Genomic DNA, 20,408 nt, shown 5'->3' on the forward strand with positions numbered 1-20,408 from the left:
CTACTTCTATACATTACGGTCAGGTCAGGGAGCATTCACCTCAGGGAGGTCATGTTTGGCATCTCTGGCACTCAGAAGAGAAGAAGAGTTTGGATTTGTATCCCACCTTTCTCTCCTGTAAGGAGACTCCAGGTGGCTTACAAGTTCCTTTCCCTTCCTCTCTCCACAACAGACACTTTGTGAGGTAGCTGGGGCTGAGAGAATTCCAAAGAATTCCAGAGCCATATAGGGGTGGAGCAATTAATAAATCCAATTAATTAATGACTTTGGCTAGTCCAAGGTCACCCAGCATGCTTCATGTACAGGAGTGGGGAATCAAATCTGGTTCACCAGATAAGCCTCTGCCACTCAGGTGGAGGAGTGGGGGAATCAAACCCGGTTCTCCAGATTAGAATCCCCTTGCTCTTAACCACTACACCACACTGGCTCTCAAGAGGATGTAAAGTGGCTGGGCGCCTGGCCATGGTGCCACAGCTGCAATGGACTGCCACTCCCAAGGAAGCTTCCCTCCATCATGTGAAGGTTTAAAATGCTAAAGAGGTCTCTACACACTCAGGAAGCCCCCATTGGGCTTTACGGACATACGCTACTGTGCAGTAGGGGTGACGGCTGGGTAGGAGACGACTAATGTCAGCCCCTCCCTCGGCCCCACCCTCACTATGCCAGTGGAGGCAGCAGGGGTGCAAGGATGCTTGTGTGGTGTCTAGAGCAGTGGTGTCCAACTCTGGCACTTCAGATGTTCATGGACTAATTCATGGACCAACTAGCCATGCCAGCAGGAGCTGATGGGAGGTAGTTCATGGACATCTGAAGCGCCAGAGTTGGACACCTCTGGTCTAGAGTCATGTTCTACTGCTAAGGAGGGCAGTGATGGCCATGCGCAGGCGGGTTCGCCCTCCCACTGGGGCAAATCTGCCAGCATGGTTGCGCAGCAACAGTGGATTCCCCACCACCCTTTGGATGGGGCCATAAATCATTCTCCCCTCCTTCATTACATCTTCATAAAAATGTACCTTGTACGTTATGCTGAGAAAAAGTGTAACTAGCCCAAGGTTATGCAGAAAGATTCCTGGTCAGAATGGGGATTCAGACTTGGGTCGTCCACATCGTGGTCTAACACTCTGAAACAGTGGTTCCCACGTGGCACCCATGGATGTCAATGGGCCCACCAACATGTCTTCTAGTTCTTGCCAATTGTTTTTTAGAAAGCAGATGGGGCCAGATGGGAGTTTTGTCCATTAGGACAAATTCTGACTGACCATTGTAGACCTGTACACAGTGGGGGAGCTACAAGGGGACAGGAGGGTGCCGTGTACTGGACACATGCCTGGGGGCGCAGAAAATCACCCTCAGGCCCCTCCCTCTTCCCCCCGCGACGCCCCCTCACGGCACCCCCCCCATCCCCTTCCCACACTTACCTTAGTTCCTTTCCTTTTTCTTGAACTTTTTCAGGCTGCAAAAGGCCTGTTCTCAGTAAAAAAAAACGGCCTGATGGGAACTATACTTCCCAGGAGACCTCAATTCAATGTGTCAAGTTATTTGACGAGAAGCAGAGACAGTCCAAGGATTTGAATTCTATGTGAGCTGGGGATGAAACCGAGAGCCTTATCTGTATTCTATTCTAGGCTCCAAGTGCACGGCTAGCAGCAGAGGCAGATCAAAGAAAGAGCTGGGTCAGCGTGTGTTTTTCTGCTGAAACGGTGGCTTATCACACATGGTTTCCACTAGAAACGGGCTCACTCAGCATCTAACCACCATCCTAAACTGGGCTGCACTCCACAACCTAAACATATACCACATATACCTAGATAAACATATATCTCACATTTTATATACCACCCCACCACTGAAGGGCTCTGGGCAGTGTACAATCGACTGTAAAACATCATAAAACATCATAAGATTAAAACACAGCGAAAACATCTTAGATAGCAAACTCTACCTAAGCTTCCCGAGGGTGGCCATCCTATCTTTGTACAGGGAATGGCACTCACATCAGTGGCTGTCTCCCCCAAAGGCCCGGTGGAACATCTGTTTTGCAGGCCCTGCAGAACTGCTCAAGGTCCCGCAGGGCCCGGACGGTCGAAGGCAGAGTGTTCCACCAGGCTGGGGCCAAGGGCGCTGAAGGCCCTGGTCTGGGTGGAGGCCAGCCGCATCATAGAGGGGCCAGGGACCACCAGCAAATTGGCCTCTGCAGAGCATAGGGACATGGGGGGAGCAACCACACATATGGTTGAACAACATACCTAGTTTTCTAAATAAATTTTCTAATATATTTCTTTTTCATTCCCAACTCTGTAATTTCAGTAATCAATTCAAAAACATCCATAAAAGTTACATGGTCCCGGAAACAGAGTGGGGAAGGTGGGGGTGGAGCAACCCCCCCCCCCCCCCCCCGCGCTTGTACTGTTCCTTGAAAAAACCCTCTCGGTTGTTATTTTATATCGAAAAATTGATCTCTCACTGCAACTTTCACACTCTCTCTCTCTCTGGCTGCTGCTACAAGAGAGAGAGGCTTGTTTTTAAAACAGTCTTGCCTGAAATAAAGTTTTAAAAGCAGTGGAGCAGCAGTGGCGCAGGAGGTTAAGAGCTCATGTATCTAATCTGGAGGAACCGGGTTTGATTCTCCACTCTGCTGCCTGAGCTGTGGAGGCTTATCTGGGGAATTCAGATTAGCCTGTACACTCCCACACATGCCAGCTGGGTGACCTTGGGCTAGTCACAGCTTCTCGGAGCTCTCTCTGCCCCACCTACCTCACAGGGTGTTTGTTGTGAGGGGAGAAGGGCAAGGAGATTGTAAGCCCCTTTGAGTCTCCTACAGGAGAGAAAGGGGGGATATAAATCCAAACTCCTCCTCCTCAATCATCAGGGAGGGCAGGAACAGAGCGGGGGAGGTGGGGTGGACTGGCTGTGGGCAGAGGGCAGAGATTTGGGGAAAAGCTGTGCCCACTGGCTCCGATGCTCGCCCTGACTGCGAAGCAAAATTAAATTTGTGCTAGAAGTGGTCTCTCCTGCAGCAGGGAGAACTGAAAGTGACAGTAGGACTTGAGGAAATACTTCCATACAAGACCACCTGCAGCAACAATTTGCCCCCAACTCGCAGCAGATGCTTTGTGTGTAATGGGCCACAGTTGGGTATTTAAAGCAGAAATCTAAGGAAATGATTATTTCTCTCAAAAAGATGCTCATTATAAGCAGGAAATAGCTTCCGAACTTAAAAACATTATTCTTATTCTATTTGCATATTTCTGACGCTAAGTAACCATTCTTAGAGGTATTTTGGACTTGACACAGGACTACAGAATTTTCTGTTACCTTCCATCTATCATTCAGTTTGTTGAAGGCCTTTCTAAAATTGGGCAGCCCCACCTACTAGACGGGGAACTGCTTTTTATCCAGCAAGGTACATTTTATGCCCTTATTTGGTTCATATATTTACAGATCACTTTCATTTTCTGAGATAGCAGCTTTAACCACCACTCCCCCTTATTCGTTTGTATGATTCGTCTTTAAGAAGTCCACATTAAACTTAGTTTAGCACAGAAGATTTTCCCTTCCAATCTTCTCTAGGGAAAATTTTTATGTTTATTGGCTCCTTTCCAAAGGCCTGCAGCTGTTTTTGGAGTTTGGGATATAATATTGGCAAGTTCTTGGATGGTGTATTCTTTTCTAATTTGCTGGAGAACCAATGAAACCAGTTTCCACAGATTCCCGCAAACACTTGTTTATCTTACACGAAACAGATTTTCTGGAGCTTGAAAGAATCTTGCCTGCTCTTACGAGCAGCAAATGAAAGATATAGTCTTCATAAAGTTTGCATCCTATTGAAAACTGCTGGCAACTCGCCACTGGCTGTGATCCCTGGTTCTCTGTAATACTGATGTCAATTTGCTTGCGGGAGAACCAGCTGAGTAGAGCTGATTTTGCCAGAGTTTCATGTTCTTGCTAGGACCAGTACTGATATTGTACGAGCGCACACCAGTATGGGCACCGGGAAAACTGACACCAGCCCTTCTTTTTGTGTTGATTATCCAGGACCCAGAAAGCAAATTTCCACATCAATTATTGTAAAATGATTTTTTAAAAATCCTGGGCACTAACGCTGTCCCCCCACAAATCCTAAGCAGCCTTCTGTTGCCAAGTAATTTAAAGAGCCCAGTCCACATAATTTAATATTTGTTGACTTGATTTATGCCTCACTTTTTTCCCCCCATAAGGAATCAATGTGGTTCAATGCCAAAAAAGGGGCGGGAAGAAATAAACCTACAGCCAATATATTCAAAAATGAACAACAAAAAAGTTGAAGAACAGGTAAAACATATTACAAGAATATTTATAATGCTTGTAAAACAATTCTGCTCAATACACAAGATAGATATGAGTTTAAAATGTAAAATATCATGCAGGCTAAATTAAGAAAAAGGGTCTTGATAAAAATCATGTAGATCAAACTGCACGTTAGCTAAATAGTAGTCTTCAGTGTGGGGTCATAAGAGTACATATATAGTAAAATACATGTGTAGTTGGAAACCCTCTTCAATAAAACATAAATTTTTCTGAAGTTATATGTAATAGCAAAGCTATATAGTGGTGTAGATTAGTATCCACACCATACAACCAGTGGTGGGATCCAAAAATTTTAGTAACAGGTTCCCATGGTGGTGGGATTCAAACTGTGGCATAGCGCCAATGGGGATGGGCGGGGCATGACAGGGGCGGGGCTGGGCATTCCGGAGGCGGGGCATTCATAGGCGGGGCTGTGACAAGGACCCAGCCACTGCGCCGGTCCTTGAGTGGGAAACGAATGCACGCAGGCGCAGGCTGCCACGCACGCCAGTGCACCTCCTGCTAGACTGTTTCAAGTTCTGCGCACTACTGCTGAGAGGAGGGGCGTAAGTAAGGCAAAAATCACATGGCAAAATCACCAATTAGTAACCCCCTCCAGGCACACACAAATAATTAGTAACCTACTCTCGGGAACCTGTGAGAACCTGCTGGATCCCACCTCTGCATACAACCATTAAAGGGCAGAAGGAAAATATAGTACACATCATACCATTAATATTGGAAATTAATTTTATCTGAAGCAGTAAATGTAATCCGAAGGGTGAAATCTGTGGGAAGAACATTACTTCTTCCCAAAACAATCTGCCCTTTCCTATATAGATTTTATATTCTTACTTTCCCAGAAGCTACAAAGGAAGAAACATCACGGAAATGTGGAAATTGTAACCATGTCTAAGGCCCACAGGTTTATTTGGCAGATTTGCAAAGCATTTCTCCTTTCCCTGATGCCTCTTCCATCTCCCAACAAAAGGGGGAATCTTCAAGGCTTCGATTATGGGAGGAATAGAGAATCGCAGCAAGCAGTTGTGAGGCACTGAAACACTGATTCATCACAGAACTCAAAAGAGCCAGTGTAGTGTGGTGGTTAAGAGCAGGTAGATTCTAATCTGGAGAACCAGGTTTGATTCCCCCTTCCCCCACCTGTATGGTAGAGGCTTATCTGGTGAACCAGATGTGTTTCCGCACACCTACATTTTTGTTGGGTGACCTTGGGCTAGTCGCAGTTCTCTCAGGACTCTCTCAGCCCCACCTACCTCACAAGGTGTCTGTTGTGGGGAGAGGAAGGGAAAGGAGCTTGTAAGCCACCTTGAGTTTCCTTGCACGAGAGAAAGGTGGGTATAAATCCAAACTACTACTCCACAACCTCCTCCTCCTCTCCTCCTCCTCCTCCTATTGGTTACTGACATAATTGTATCATCAACGGTGTTTGGGATATGTACACCAGTTTCGATATAATAAATACGTTAATTTTCATAGATTTTATAGTTTTCCACTCAACTTTTGTAGTTCTTTGTATTGTCGTGGTTGAGTTCTTCTTTTCCCTTTTGATTAGAAGCGATAAATATCTTTCCAAGTGTCATTTGAGGCAGAGTATTTTTGGTGATGGAAAGAATGTATTGAAGTTATTCTACAATTGGCTTAGAAACAATACGTAATAACCCAAATTGTTTTCAATAGATAAGCCCTGATGAAAGAGCTCCAGAGTATCCCCAGAGACTGCCCCTTTTCGGTAAATGAGAATGTTATTTGCTCCTGCCAATGTTTTGTGTTGAATTTTAAGGAAAATAGTTTCAGCTTTTCCCATGATCTTAGTGTCATGAGAATTTGAACATTATAGACTCATAATGGATGTAAGAGCAGGTCCAAAACAGTGGAGTCATTGCTAGGAAGGATTCAGCAGTGATTAGAGCTTCAAGTGTTCCAAGTCTTGATGTTTACCCCGTTTTCTGGTTTCCCCTTGCCTATGATAGAAGACAGTGTTGTCTAGTGGTTAGAGTATCAGACCTGAGATGCTGCAGTTAGAGTGTCACACTTAGTAATGAACCTCAGTTGGTTACCTTACTTTCTCATATCCCAACCTACCTCACAAGGTTGTTGTGAAAATAAACTGGAAGACAGGGGGACCATGGATGCTGCTGTGACATTCCCACCCCCGCTGTTACCCAAAGTGGTGGGAATCTCTCCCTTTTAGATTTGGGAATTAGTGAAAGCAGATTCTTGGCTGAGCAAAAGTTCGGGCAAGCTCAGAATCTTGATTGCCTATATTTACTAAAGTCAGCTTTTGCAAGAAACTTGTAGGAGAGCCAATAAAATTTAACCATTTTATTAAGGGATAATAGGGATACGCAATCACACAATAATCAAAGCAGCAGAACAGTCCTAAGATATAAGCACAGTCCTAAGATATAAGCAGTTGTGAGGTGATAGATCTGGAATACATGAGGGAATTGGAGAATAAGGAATATTTACCTGATCTTGGAGTGGAATGGTCCAATGAGCACAGTTGAACAACCTGTGCTTAGCTCTGGAAGAAAAAACACTTTGTGGAGCAATATCACAATCAGAGAGGTGTCCAGAGATATTGAACACTGGCTACTGGGTGTGGGGGCTTCTTATAAGAAAAAAGGGACCCTCAGGGTTATACAGAGTGACCTTTAATCTCCCAGGACAAAGAAGAGTCCTACCTTTCTGAGGAAAGACAACTGACAGACATCAACCTTAATTGTTGGGTTGTTGATCTAATGCAGTGGTGGCGAACCTTTGGCACTCCAGATGTTATGGACTATAATTCCCATCAGCCCTGCCAATTGGCCATGCTGGCAGGGGCTGATGGGAATTGTAGTCCATAACATCTGGAGTGCCAAAGGTTCGCCACCATGGATCTAATGGGTTGAAGCATCAGCTTGATGTTCCAAGCTTGGGAATACTTCCAAGAGGGAAAGTAGCTGATAAAATTACGGCTGTAGAACAATGGCAATGCAAATGAGGTGGTCATTAAAGGTATTAGAGGAAGAAGCATTTTCGAAGGCTTTCACGGCCGGATTAAACTGGTTCTGGAGGGTTTTCTGGGCTGTGTGGCCATGGTCTGGTGGATTTTGTTCCTAATGTTTCACCTGCATCTATGGCTGGCATCTTCAGAGGTGTATCACAGAGAAAAACAGTGAGAAACAGACTTTTCTCTGTGATATACCTCTGAAAATGCCAGCCACAGATGCAGGTGAAACGTTAGGAACAAAATCCACCAGACCACGGCCACACAGCCCGGAAAACCCTCCAAAACCAACTGGAAGAAGCATTTGGTTAGGACAACAGGCAACACATTAACACATCCATTGTCTCCACATGGGCCTATCGTCCAGGGCTGGAGATGGGAAAACTTTCCAGGGCAACGACATCGTGTTCATTTAATCATGTCAGGAAGGGTGTGGGAGAGGTATTATGCAAAGCTGATTTGGAGGGGGATATAGTCCTTCTTCCTTATGGGTACACTGAACCAATGCAAAGAATGGGCTCTCCGTTTTGGCACTGCATTGCTAGGCACCCCAAGGGTTGGCAGAGATGGGTAGAGACCCCACTGTCCTTCAAAAAGGCTTCCCTTAGTCCTTCATAAGGGTGGTTTGGGAACACCACTGGGAACACCACTGGGAACATCCAAAATTTGCTAGACATAAAATTTGCTGTGGTTAGGCTGGCAACCCTACTTGTAGTTTGGAGATCAGTTTTAATTCTGGGAGAACCCCAGGCCCCAGTGTAAAGTTGGTAAACCCATGGAAAGAGAAATAACAGTTTGGACATTCCCTCACCATACTCTGAGGCAGTATGTTCCATTGTTGAACAGCCCTTACTGTCAGGAAGTTCTTCCTAATGTTTAGGTGGACTCTCTTTTCCTGCATCTTGAACCAATTTCTCCTTGTCCTTGTCTCTGGAGCAGCAGAAAACAAGCTTCCTCCATCTTCAACATGGCATCTCTTCAAATATTTCAACATGGCTATCTCACCTCTTAACCTCCAGAGTAAAAATACCCAGTTTCCTAAGTCTCTCCTCATAGGGCATGGATACCAGAGATATTTCACCATTTTGTTTGCTCTCTTCTGGTCCCATTCCAGCTTGTCAATATCCTTCTTAAACTGTGGTGGCCAGAACTAGACACAGTATTCCAGGTGAAGTCTGACCAATGCAGAACAGAGAGGTACTATTAAGGCTCTCAATATCATAACAGAAGTTTTTAAATGCAGTTCCCCACCCCACCTGGCAATTGAACCTTGGAAGTATCCAGGAGGAGTTCTCTGGACCAGACTAAATATTATCCATCCTTTGAAGATGCCAGCCACAGATCCAGGCGAAACGTCAGGAGAGAATGCTGCTAGAACACGGCCATACAGCCCGGAAACCACACAGCACCCAAATGATAGTACATTTTTTAAAAAATCCAATCACTGATCCCTCCCCACACAGTAAAAAAAGCCCCAGATAAAACAGCATTATCTAAATTAAGCAAACATTGTTTATAAGTTCAAGGAAAGAAAAATCCTCAGGAGTCCAAGGATTTTTTAAAAGCAGTTTTGACCTTGGCAGCAAAGTACACTTTATGACTTCACATGATTTAAGTTATGCTCCACCAATTTCTCTGATACATTTAAAAACAGTCTGACTCTTCCACATAGTTCCTTCCCACACAATTTCTGCTTTCTGGCTTTTAACTGTTACACACCAAAGCTCTGAATGTTTACTCAGATGTAACCTCCCCCCCTCCTTTGTTCAAGGGGAGTTACTTCCAATTACGTGTAGTTGTGATGGCAGCCTCTAACCTGTGTTATCATTTTACTGCCTTCTCAAAATACTTGACTTCACTGCTGAGAACAAGCTACTGGTTCATAGAAGCTGGTGTGGCAAAGTGGTTATAGTGTGGTTAGAGTGTTGGACTAAGACCTGAGATGACCAGGTTTGAATCCTTGCTCTGCCCTTGAAATTAACTGGGCTTATCCCAATCTCTCAATCTGATCTACGTCACAAGGTTGTTGTTCTGAAGATAAAGTAGAGGAAGGCAGAACATTATGAAAACTGTTTTGGGTCCTGATCAGGGAGAAAAATGGGATATAAATAGAATAAAAAGAAGAATCTGCCAAATCAAGAAGAGGAGTTTGGATTTATATCCTCCATTCTTTTCTGTAAGGAGACTCAAAGGGGCTTTAAAAAGTTCTGGGTTGAAACGATGCTTCAACGTTTTACAGCTTTATGCTGTATTCTCGACTCCTTTGCATACTTGATGTTTCAAAGATTAGCTCTCCAACAATAAAATAACGGAGAAAAGCTGCAAATAAACAGGCGAGGGGGAACTGAGAAAGCTCAGAAAATGGCGCCGAGGAGGAAGTTCAGGGAAACAGAGAAGCGTGAGGAACAATAGATTGCACAGAAACTGGAAACGTTTTCAAAACGTTTCAGCCCGAGAATAGTTTTAGAAGGGGATTCATTTAAAATGTTTTGAAGCTGAAAAGAAAGCATTTGGGGGTAAAAGCAATGCAGAACTCCATGGAGGAAACATTTTACTTCCTGCCTCAAAATATCTTAAAAGGTTTGTGGAAAAGGGCCATTAAAATCTTCGATATTTCAAGCACAGGTTCTGTTTAACAGGATGCTTTTAAATCTGCACATGTATCCAGTGGCCAGTCAGAAGTTCTGCTGGATAAAAGCCCTGCCTGTCCGTGCCCACTTCTAAAAAATCTTTGGTGGGTGCCAAGGAAGGTGTTGGCAGCATCATATTGAGGTCCCCTATCCTGATCAATAAATAACTACAAATAAAACAAAATCAGCTGATTAGTTCTTACATTGCTAATTTTGTCTGTGGTGGGATGTTTTCCCAGAGAACCTGCCACTTGCTCAGTGGCCATTTAGGCACTTGAGATCTGCCCCACAGTGAGCGTGCAATCCTTTCGGATCAGATTTTGGGTTGCACACACATTTCCCTCCTCCTGAATTCACTGTGCCACAGAGCAGAGAAGTCTGGTGATTATTGAAACCTGGCTAAACACATTTTTCCCCCTTTGCAGGGAAAGTGAAGGGCATTAGAATGCATTTTGCTTTCTTTGAGGCCGTTTCCACACGGGCGGAATATGGCGGCCTGGGGACGGCAAAAACGCTGTCCACAGGCCGCCATTTGCACAGGGGGCGCAGCTGCATTGCAGCCGCGCTGCCCGACCGCCGCAAAGCCGGCGTTTCCCCAGTGCGCTTAGAAGCGTACTTGTTCGGGAAACGCCGCCTTGAAGCCGCTGCTGAGTGAACGGCAGCGGCTTCAAGACGCCTCCCTCCCCCACTCCCTCCCGGTACTTACCTTGTCCCCGGGCCTCCGGCGCGTCGCCGAGGCCTGGGGACACGCCCCCCTGCCATGCGCTGCTGGAGCAGGCGCGCAGGGCCCGGGGGGCGTGTCCCCAGGCCTCGCCGACGTGCCGGAGGCCCGGGGATACGCCGGGTTGGCCGGGCGCCAGCGCTCTGCGGCGCCGGTGTCCCGGCTCTTTCCAGGACCGTCCATGCGGACGGTCCCAGCGTCGTTGGGTCGGCGTGAAATGCGCCGACCTAGCCGCTTCCGCCTCCGTGCGGAAACGGCCTCTGTTTCTTCCCAGCTTTTCCTGCCCACTCAACAGCAGTTTCTCACTGCCCAGAAAGAACAAGGAAGCGGAAGGGCAGGCAAAAGGACAGCTTGGCTCAGCTGTTGTCACTTCTCAGTGGGAGAAACCTTGAAGCAGAAAGCTGCAGGAAAACCCCACGGCAAGGCACACAGCTGCGAGGTAAACACTGCATGCGTAAATGCCCGGCATCTCATTTTGGCTGGCTTACTCTCTGTGCCCTGTGGCTGCTTTGCACAGGCAGAACCCCATTTCCAAGATTCCCCATGGATGCAAAATCCCCCCTACACACAAACATTGCGCAGGCTTCCTGCTTAAATCAGGCCTCGGAGACACACCTTCCAAAGAGAAGCTGCTAGTGAATTATACAAAGAGACACGGGGCCTGGATTAACGGCTGTTGTGATGGAGTATCTCCAGATATCTGATGGAAGGAAGCTGATAAATGGCATGTCGATAAGGTCAGTGCAATGTAGTTAAACTCCCAGGCAGGTAGGAAGGAGAATAGAAAAGCCAGAGGCTCTCTCTCCCGAAACATCAAGATGAGTGAATGGTAAGAGTTTTATTTTGTGAGTAATGTTCCACCCACTGCTACACAAGTGAATCAATCATACCTCCTGCTGTTTTTACAGAATCTCTGCGACAGAAGCATTTTCATCTGTGGAGGATAATTCTCAGCTAACGACAGGTATTCTAAAAGGAGGCAGTCTGGACTAGATATACCTTGACACTAAGTAAATTACAGTCTTGGCCCAACTGGATCTTTTGATGGAATGAGATGATCTGAGAACCTGCCAATCTTCAGGGGGGGGGGGGCCTCCCAAAATTACAGCTGATCTCCAGATTACAGCCAAATATACAGGCCAAATATAATGGATTCAGGCCCTTTTAAAAAGCATTAGGGGGAAAAGTTCCCACTGAACTTGCCCCCCAAATGCTTCTAAACTGTTATATTTGCATGACCACATCTCAAAAAGGATTGGGCCTGGTCGCCACATCTCAAAAAGGATATCGAAGAGGTAGAAAAAGTGCAGAGAAGGGCAACAAGGATGATTGAAGGACTGGAGCACCTTCCTTATGAGGAGAGGCTGCAGCGTTTGGGACTCTTTAGTTTGGAGAGGAGGCGGCTGAGGGGGGATATGATGGAAGTCTACAAAATTCTGCATGGGGTAGAAAATGTTGACAGAGAGAAATTTTTCTCTCTTTCTCACAATACTAGAACCAGGGGGCATTCATTGAAAATGATGGGGGGAAGAATGAGGACTAACAAAAGGAAACAATTCTTCACGCAGTGTGTGATTGGTGTTTGGAATATGCTGCCACAGGAGGTGGTGATGGCCACTAACCTGGATAGCTTTAAAAGGGGCCTGGACAGATTTATGGAGGAGAAGTCGATTTATGGCTACCAATCTTGATCCTCTTTGATCTGAGATTGCAAATGCCTTAACAGTCCAGGTGCTCGGGAGCAACCTTGGCGCTTTAACCATGAAGAGCCATTACTTTCACATCCTGCATGTGCGCTCCCAAAGGCACCTGGTGGGCCACTGCGAGTAGCAGAGAGCTGGACTAGATGGACTCTGGTCTGATCCAGCTGGCATGTTCTTATGTTCTTATGACCGCCTTTTCCATTATAACCTCCAGCAGACATTAAGACCAGGAGCCAAGGGACCCCTAATTGCCTCTGGCCCATGGGAGGTCCTTCTGGTCTCAACGCAGGTCAGGGCCTTCTCGGCTTTGGCCTCTTCCTGGTGGAAGAGCCTTCCAGAGGAGATCAGAGCCCTGTGGGACTTCATGGAGTTCCACAGGGCCTGCAAAATGGAGCTGTTCCACTAGGTATTCTGTTGAGGCTGTTCCTATGACCACTAGCCTTCCCTGGGGCTATGTGTCATCTTAGCCCACAGATGGGTTTTACTTCTCCCACTTGGTTTTCGCAGACTCCAACGAAGCCTGGTTTTACTGATTGTTGATTTTATGGATTTCCTGGTTTTATCTAATTATTTTGGGTACTGTCTTAGACTTTTAAACTCTGGGTATTTATGGCCGAGGCAGTTTTTATGTAATGTAATTTTGCTTGTACATTGCGCTGAGCCAGACCTGGGAAGGGCAATTAATATATTTTAAAAATAAAATAAAAATAAAATTGACCTCCCCAAATAGCACCCTCCCCAGGTTCCACCACCAAATCTCCAAAAGTTTCTACACCCAGAATGGGGGGCCGTACACCCTCGTCTCAAATCCAGTCAGGTACTTCTAGGAATATTTCTCCTTTGCTGAGGAATCATGTTGGTCCATGGCGGCAATAAACTTGTCGCTGTATTATACCGATTGCGTCTGCTGAACCGGAACGGAATGGCACCCTCTGGCAAGGCTAGGGCTATATAAAACCAGCATATCTTCAAGAAAGGGACTGTCAAATCTCCACCCTCCCCCGTTTGTTCATGAGAATCGGGTTAGTTGCAAGAGAATTTTGCATTAGGAATTGTCTGGGTTCTCCCTGAACTGGTAAACCAGCCACGCAGTCGTAAAACGGGAGGAGTTAATTGAAAACGGTTCTCCTCATGTAAAGAAACCAGCACTGGGGAAGCGTGCCTCTTCCATTGTTGTGATTTGATTGGGCTTCTGTCACATCTAATATATGTTATGGTCTTGCCAGTCGTTTTCCTCCTTCTCCCACAGTCAGGAGAATGCAATCTATTGTTCTCGATTTGTTTTTAATCGTTGCAGCCATCAAGCGGGTGATAACTTTACAGCTCTGTATATCAAGATCCCTTTTTTTTTAAAAAAAAAATAGAAATTGCAAAGCTGTGCAAAAGAAAAAAAACAATTTGCACAGAAAGTCATTCTAGGCATATGATAAAACATTCTGGTGAAGAAATCGTTGCTTGGCCATAAAAGCTCGCTGGGTGACCTTGGGGCAGTCTCATATTCTCAGTATAACCTACTGCACAGGGTTGTTGAAGAAGAAGAGGAGGAGGAGGAGAAGGAGGAGTTTGGATTTATACCTCACCTCTCTCTCCTGTAAGGAGACTCAAGATGCCCTCAACTATTGACCTGGTTGCCGCCTTTGTTACTCACAGACAAGGTTTCCCCACCCACCCTGGACACTCCAACAGATATATACTCCACTTGCTTTCCCAACATCAGATCCTCTGAAGATGCCAGCCACAGACGCAGGCGAAACGTCAGGAGAGAATGCTGCTAGAACACGGCCATACAGCCCGGAAACCACACAGCACCCAAGACTCAAGGTGGCTTACAAGCTCCTTTCCCTTCCTCTCCCCACAACAGACACCTTGTGAGGTAGGTGGGGCTGAGAGAACTCCGAAGAACTGTGACTAGCCCAAGGTCACCCAGTAGGAATGTAGGCGTGTGGAAACACATCTGGTTCACCAGATAAGCCTCTGCCTCTCAGGTGGAGGAGTGGGGAATCAAACGAGATTAGAGTCCATCTGCTCTTAACCACCACACCACACTGGCCCTCAAGAATAAAATGTGGGGGGAGGGGGTAGAGGGAATGGACAAAGAGAACCCCCTACCCCACACACTAGAACTTGAAGCCATCTTATGAAACTGATGAGCAGTTGACTCAGGATGAATGATTAAAATATGGGATTCACTCCCAGAGGAGGATGCAGTAATGGCCATATAGGCACAGACAGCTTTCAAAGGGGATGGAACAGATTCACGGAAGATAAATCCATCAGAAGCTGCTGACCACAGTGACTAAAGCTGATGCCCGAAACAATCTTGTGGGGCTCCTGAACTTAAGGAATCCAGAGTCACCCCCCTTCCGCCACGCACGTGTGAATCCACCCCTGCCGCGGGGGCGCCAGTGCCTCTCTCCGCCCGCAATGCCCCGCAGGGCCAGTAGGGGGAGCGCCGGTCCGCGGGGAGCCAGAGCGCGGCGGAGAGGCGGGCGCTTTGCAAAGCGGCGCGGCTCGCAGTTGCTGCTGCTGCAGTTCGCGGGACCTGCGCGCTCCCTCCGCGTCCCTCTTTGCGTCCTGCCGGGGTCGGTCGGTGGGGCGGCGCTGCGAGGGCTCTTGGCCGGGCTGGGGGTCCCCCTTTGCGGCTTCCCGAGAGGAAGGGACAACGCAAGAGGCCGGCGAAGGTGAGCGAGAGCCGCACAAAGGCAGCGCGGCCGGGCGGGACGGCAAGGGCTCCGCTGCGTCTCCTGCGTTCACACGATTCCGCTTTGGGCGTGGGAGAGGAGGCAGAGGCGACGCGTGTCTGGCCCTCCGCGTTGAACGCGTGCAGCCTGGGAGGCGTGGCGGGTCGGGGTCCTGTTGGTCTGCAAGGGAAGCCCCGGCTGCCGTTTGGGGGGTGTGTATATGTGTGTGTGTGTGTGTGAGAGAGAGAGAGAGAGAGATTCCCAGGTCTTTCTGTCAATTTTTAGGTGTGTCCAATGTAACGTGTGAACGAGTCGCGGCGGGGGTGGGCGGGTGGGGGTAACTTGAGTGGGAATGTATTTTAAAAAGGGGGGAAATGTTCCCCTCCTTGCCCCCCTATCGCGAATAAACGTGTTGCTAGGTGCGCTGCTCTCTTCCACAGCCCTTACACCTGAGCGCTTGGTGGCCACACCTGTTCCCGATTTTCTCAACGGGGTTTCGCCCTGCTGGAAGAGGGTTGCTTTCTCCAGCCCTGCGTGTCTGTAACACCACCACCACCACCCCATCTTAAAGTGTATATATATATTTTTAAAGCTGCTACCGGTAGCTTCTTTCCCAAAGAGCGAAGAATGTCTGGTGCTCCCATTTCTCCGCTCTCTGGGTGACCCTGGGCTGTTTCCTCCCTGGAACGCGTTTTCTCCATTTGTTTAGCCAACAGACGAGCGATTTCCCCCGTTCAGCCTGGCTCACCGTGTGCTCCACCTGGGATTGCTCTTCTCCCTGGTGCTTCCCCCCAAGCTGACAGGTGAAATGTGCTTTCCCCCTTCTGCACTGGTGTCTGTGCCTACAGAAGGATGTTGTACACTTTGGACTAATCCAGGTGATGCCAGGGTGGGATACTGTGTGCAGGTAAAGTTTCTTTTTTAAAGGTAGAAGTGCAAGCACTGGGTCGTTGCTCACCCATGGGATGATGTCACATCGTAATGGTTTACTAGGCAGACCAGGGGGCTGCAACCTGCGGCTCTCCAGATGTTCATGGACTACAATTCCCATCAGTCCCTCCCAGCATAGCCAATTGGCTGATGGGAATTGTAGTCCATGAACATCTGGAGAGCCGCAGGTTGCAGACCCCTGAGGCAGACTCTGCTTAGGGGGTGGGGGAGTTGGCCTTTTTCGCCCCCCATTGCCCTCGCTTTTGCTCCCAGCAGGTTTTGTACTCATTTTGCCAAAGACTGAGCCATCCTTGAGTCGGCAACCTGGGCTCGAACTTAGTTTGTGAGCAGAACTCTGACTACAGTTCCACAGCTTCCCATTCTGTCTTCCCCCCTCCCCCCATTGTAGTGATTCACCTCTTTGGTTTCCTCTGTTATAATGCCATTCCTTTAATGGAACAAAACAATTATTCCCCTGTATCAGCCTCCCTTTCTAACCCCCTTTTCCTATTGCACAAATTATCCCCCCCCTTTCTGTTTATGCTGCTCCCCAAAAAATCTGGTCCCTTCACCAGGATTTGAACCATTAGAAGTGATAACTTTAGTTTTTGTGGTGCCCTCAATCGAGGTGTGAGCGTTTGAAGCGGCTCAGGAAAACCCACAGGAGCAATTCTGTGGCAACCTTGGTTAGATAAGGTTAGCTGGTTGCATTTGTGGTGCAAGGAATTCTGGAAGTGAGCATTTAATGAGACGCCTGTTAATAAATAAGCCGTGAGGCGTCAATTGTCTTCCAGCATCAAGTCACATTAAATTCCAGTGGTTTTTCCTCGCTCAGTAGATCAGCATCTCAGTAGATCAGACGTGGCTATATTTATGTGTGGGATCAGCAGTGACTATGCATGGTGTAGTGGTTAAGAGCAGGTGGATTCTAATCTGGAGAGCCAGGTTTGATTCCCCACTCCTCCACAAGGGTGGCAGAGGCTTATCTGGTGAACCAGATGTGTTTCCGCACTCCTGCATTCCTCCTGGGTGACCTTGGGCTAGTCACAGTTCTCTCAGAACTCCCTCAGCCCCACCTACTTCACAAGGTGCCTGTTGTGGGGAGAGGAAGGGAAAGGAGCTTGTAAGCCACCTTGAGTCTCCTTACAGGAGAGAGATGTGGGGTATAAATCCAAACTCCTCTTCTTAATGGAATGGTACATGAGACCCAGAGAGCCAGCATGGCTCAGTGGTTAAAATATTGGACTAGGGCTGTGGTGGCGAACCTAAGGCACTCCAGATGTTCATGGACTACAATTCCCATCAGCCCCTGCCAGCATGGCCAATTGGCCATGGTGGCAGGGGCTGATGGGAATTGTAGTCCCTGAACATCTGGAGTGCCTTAGGTTTGCCACCACTGGACTAGCATTTGGGAATCCCCTCTCTGCCAGGAAAGCTTGCTGGGTGACCTTGGGCCAGTCACACATTATCAGCCTTGACCCTGGCAAATATTTGGACGGGAGACCCCCAAGGGATTCCAGGGGTGGGACACGGAGGCAGGCAATGGCAAATCTCTTCTGAACCTCTCAACCAGAGGTTCATTGGGAGGACGCCGACAAATAATAAGGTTCTCCCTGCATCAAGAATCTCCTCCTATCTCTGCTTCTCTTGAGAAGAGCAGTTCTGGTGAATGTTTTGGCTGCGCTGCAGCTGATTCAACGGCTCTCTCTGGGGTCAGCAGGAGCCAAACCACATTAACATTCAGAGGAAGAGGTCAGCAAAGAGCCAATGTAAGACAGCCCATTTGCATACCCGAGAATACATCTGATGGCAACTGACATGTAGGTGTAAAGCAGGAGTGTCCAACTCTGGTGCTTCGGATGTTCATAGACTACAATTCCCATCAGCCCCTGCTGGCATAGCCAATTGGCCACTTTAGACCAGGGGTGCCAATTGGTCATGTGAAGCACCAGAGTTGGACACCCCTGATCTAAAGTGTCTGCAGCCCAAATACTGGTTGTAATGAACCCTCCATTAGTTAGCGGCAGGCATGAGGTTTTGCAATAAGAAATAATATGCGTGTCACACCTTGCACATTTGATTTTGTGGGCTGGGCTGGCACAAACCTATGCCTAATTTGCACTAAATAAACAAGCCACAGACCTCAGTTTGCAAGGCCTGAGCAAGACTGTTCACTGGAGAACATTTTGTAGGTCATTAATTTGTAGAGTTGCCTTAGGAAATAAACAACAGGAGTGGGAACGTCTTTGGGTGGAGCCACGTTTTCTGAGGAAACTTTTGATTCAGCGGTTACACCTGCAGCAGCCATAGATCTGGGAAATGCCTGAGGGGTAGGGAACCCCCTTAGAAACAAAGGGTCCTCCTCTACCACTCAAAGGGGGAGTGGGGGATGTTCTCTGGAGCTGGGGGAAATGTCTCCACAAATGGGGGAGGTGGAGGAGGAAGAGCACTGCTGGTAGAGAGAACCATGTCTTCTCCTGGAGAGGGCGGCAGCAGAAGATCTTCAGTAGGAGAAAGTTGGGATCTCACCCATCTTCCCTATCTGGGCACAAACCCCAACCGGTGGAGGCAGCATCTGCTCCCAGCTGTTTTCAGGATCAGCCCCACCTGGTTTAAAAGGGGTTCACTTTGAGCTTGGGAACAATGACAGGTGCAGATTTCTTCTGGGGGCGGTGGAAACTTGGAGTGGAAATGTTGATGCCGACTGTGGAGGCCATGCTGGTCCCTGGGGTCCCTGAGGAGGCCATCTTGAAAAAGGCTGGCTCAGCACTTGGAAGTTCTGATTGGTTCGGTAGAACTCCTCCCCTAAGCGAAGAGGCCAAAGCTTCGCGGTTGAATTGCCTACGTGCCGCAGTGTGCTCTAGAATCAACGGAAGCACCCAGGTTGGAAACAACTTGATGGCACTTGTATGCTGGCACGTAGACACACAGTCATTTCTGGAAAGCGTATCTAAGAAGCTCCTTAGTCTTGGCCTAGGCTTTTTGGGAAGAAGCGTGAATGTAGTTCACTGCACAGGAAATAGACTGAAGGGGGTGGGGGTGGGGACGACACCACAACAGAACCATATGTAAGCCGAGGCTGCTTGGAAGTTAAAGAGAATATTTATAGACCAGCAACCTGCGTGTGGTCCATCAAGTCTGGAAATGTTGTTACTTCTGGCATGGAGAGGCGATAGAAGTTCCAGGATCAAAGCTGTCCATATCTAATGATGCTTCTTTATATAGCACTCTGAGCTCTTTCCCATCCTGATGTCATTCTTACGCCAGTGAGTGAGTAGATGGCATTTGTATCTCTCTGTTGCAGATGGATGGACAGAGACTAATAAGGGGGAAAGGGTTTGATGGTCAAAGGCGATCCCAGCGGTTTGTGGCTAGGGTGAGGTTTGAATTGGGGACTGCGATGCTTTGTGCACTTACAGTTTGCAGCACGCAGTGGGATCCCCCCGCGTTTCCTCATTTACACACGAGGAGGTGTCTTGCTTTCGTTGAACCAAGCCGCCATTTTGTCTTCTCCTGCTTCCCGGTTGGGAGGTTGTTGGCTGCTTGTGTGTTTTTTAAAAGGCTGTTTCCACGATCTGTTGCTCCTTGGATACACCGAAAGTGCTAAACAAAACAAACAAAACAAATGGAGCCTTTGATCCCCCAGAAATGGCAGAACTGCTCCTGCATTTGGGAGGGGGGTGGGGTGCAGGTGGGGAGAAACAGAAAAGCCAAATGAAGCAAGACGCACTCTGCTCTGCTCTGCTCGTCTTGTTTGAGACAGCCAGAGAATCAGCAACACATTGCAGGTCCAGCCAGATTTTGGATAGAGTCCCCGACTTGGATTATTGGGACTGAATGTGTTTTGGAGACGTGACCTTTGAGAGAAAGCGTAATACATATCTGAGTCTTGAAGTGCTAACAAGGTTGGATTTTAACCGGATTCCCAGTTAGCTTAGAGTTATTTTTGCTTCTTATCTTGTCTTGTAAGCATGGATGGTGCACTACTGAATGGCTTATACTGATGTATGTAAAGTGCACAGATGTATGTAAAGTGCACAGTATGTAAAGTGCACAAAATATCCATTTAAAATAAACTCTACCAAATCAATTAAAAAAACACAATCAATTAGAAAGCAGTGAGTCAGTAAAGACAGCAAAGCTCATAAGAATAAACACGCTTTGCAGCAGTGGTGTAGTGGTTAAGAGCAGGTGTACTCTAATCTGGAGAACCGGGTTTGATTCCCCGGTCTGCCGCTTGAGTTGTGGAGGTTTATCTGAGGAATTCAGATTAGCCTGTGCACTCCCACACATGCCAGCTGGGCGACCTTGGGCTAGTCACAGCTTTTTAGAGCTCTCTCAGCCCCACCCACATCGCAGGGTGTTTGTTGTGAGGAGGGAAGGGCAAGGAGATTGTAAGCCCCT

The 20,408-nt window shown here is 47.6% G+C and overlaps 1 protein-coding gene across 4 annotated transcripts in view; it reads left to right on the forward strand.

Moving 5' to 3' along the window:
• Window positions 1-14,895: 14,895 nt before the first annotated feature.
• EPS8 (epidermal growth factor receptor pathway substrate 8) overlaps window positions 14,896-20,408 on the forward strand; it is a 160,309-nt gene continuing 154,796 nt past the window's right edge. For 2 of the 4 annotated variants that reach the window (XM_048500837.1, XM_048500836.1), the window contains exon 1: window positions 14,896-15,074. The gene's annotated coding sequence lies outside the window, so the exon portion shown is untranslated. The remainder of the gene's footprint in view (window positions 15,075-20,408) is intronic. The other 2 variants (XM_048500842.1, XM_048500838.1) reach the window with 1 other exon arrangement.

This window comes from Sphaerodactylus townsendi, linkage group LG06 (assembly GCF_021028975.2).
Source record: "Sphaerodactylus townsendi isolate TG3544 linkage group LG06, MPM_Stown_v2.3, whole genome shotgun sequence".
Lineage (NCBI taxonomy): Eukaryota > Metazoa > Chordata > Lepidosauria > Squamata > Sphaerodactylidae > Sphaerodactylus > Sphaerodactylus townsendi.